Below are 1,741 nucleotides of genomic sequence, written 5' to 3'. Positions count from 1 at the left end.
GATCACTCTAAAAAATGACAGTATTAAAAACCTGCTCTATCACAACATACTGTATAGGTATTTTCAGAAAAAGGGCGTACAATCACAGATTTATTGGTCAAATTTTTCGCTGCACAGAGTGAGATACGAGCCATGCATTTTTCCTCCATGTTTTACAACTGACTGCCGAATGTATTAAAATAAAAATTGCCAATCCGTGCTGGACGTTAGGTACCGGAAAGCTTCTTTCTCACACCACATTGTAAGTACAACATGTAACAAAATCTAAATACCTACACCCAAATTCAGAAACGTGGTCGCACGCAGCAATTTCCCAATTTCTCGGTATAAAAGAATGTAGCAGACAACATCTGAAATATAGATAACAACCAATGGGGAAGGGAATATAATCATGTCACTTATTTTCGATAAAATAATTCTAAGCCTTCGAAGAAATAACACCAAATCTCTCCATAAAAAATGGGGAGATTTGGTGTTATTTCTTTTTTTATGGGGACATTGGTGTTATTTCTCGAAAGGCTTCGTAAGGACCCCATTTGGAGTCATGGATAGCCACAATTTAAAAATAATTCATCCTTTGAATCACAGACAATTACCTTGAAACGCTCAGAAGGAAGTTCTTAATTTCTGACCGCCTACACATAAATTGGTAATCTCACGACAACTGCAGTGCTAGAAACGATTGGTTATACCTAACCCCGATCTCCTTGCAATTCAATGCGGCTAAGGGTGTACTACCTATGCAATCAAAAATGAGTTGATGTCTAGTGTCTAGTCACCTTTGGAATTTTTTTACATGGAAAATCGTACTTAACTTGAGCTTCCAAAGGCGACTCGACCGTACCTCATTTTTGAGGCTTTATGTAGAAAGTTTCGCTCTACCTCACGTCGAAAGTCGACTGATAAACTTGGTCGTGTACACTTAGCCAACCCTTGCCGTTTGTCGGCTGACACGAGGTTGGACCCAACTTTTCAATATAAATATTTTTTGGGGAATCTGACTCCCCCCCCCCCCGCCCTAGAAAGGTCCGTGCATGGTCAAAGAAACAAAGTGTTATATGTACCTAGGTATAAGCAAACCGTCACATCACATTAAAAATTAATACACCATCAGAGCTTTACATTAAAATATTACCTATAGCTATAATGTACCTAGGTATAGGTAGGATGTGGTCTCATTGGTGGAAACATCCAGGTATACCTAATAGAAAATTTTGGTGGCCAGTGTAGGTAAAAGAACTTAAGTATAAAAATGGCAACCTTTTATCCTAAATGGAGATTCACCATCATCCCCTCAACGTCTAAAATGGGGAAACTTTACAGATTGCCCTATGTAAAGAATTTCCCAATCACAATCCACCTTAATTATTAAGTATAGGTACCTAGGTATAGGTTCCTACCTACTACTGAAGTTTATCAAAATTATAATAAATCTGTGACTTACCTACTTACCCCTTTATAATAATCGATTACGAGGTAGATCGTAGATAACATGATAGGGTGGAAAACGGCTCCCTAAGTGTTCGATTGCACCCTTTTACAGGATTTTTGGTCAAGCCTTCAGGATTTAGCAGAATTGTAAGAACGGCACCTGACCTTCCAATTAACGAAGCTGAAAGTATGATTAATTAGAGATGTAACGTGACACAAATAAAATTGGTTGGAGAGAACAAAAATAAAACTATGAATTAAGTAAATCAAGCCCTCAATGAAGTCGAAAAATAGGTAGGTAGCCAACGCC

Source organism: Photinus pyralis, unplaced genomic scaffold, assembly GCF_008802855.1.
Source record: "Photinus pyralis isolate 1611_PpyrPB1 unplaced genomic scaffold, Ppyr1.3 Ppyr1.4_LG1, whole genome shotgun sequence".
Classification (NCBI taxonomy): Eukaryota; Metazoa; Arthropoda; class Insecta; order Coleoptera; family Lampyridae; genus Photinus; species Photinus pyralis.
Note: the sequence above shows the minus strand (reverse complement) of the source record.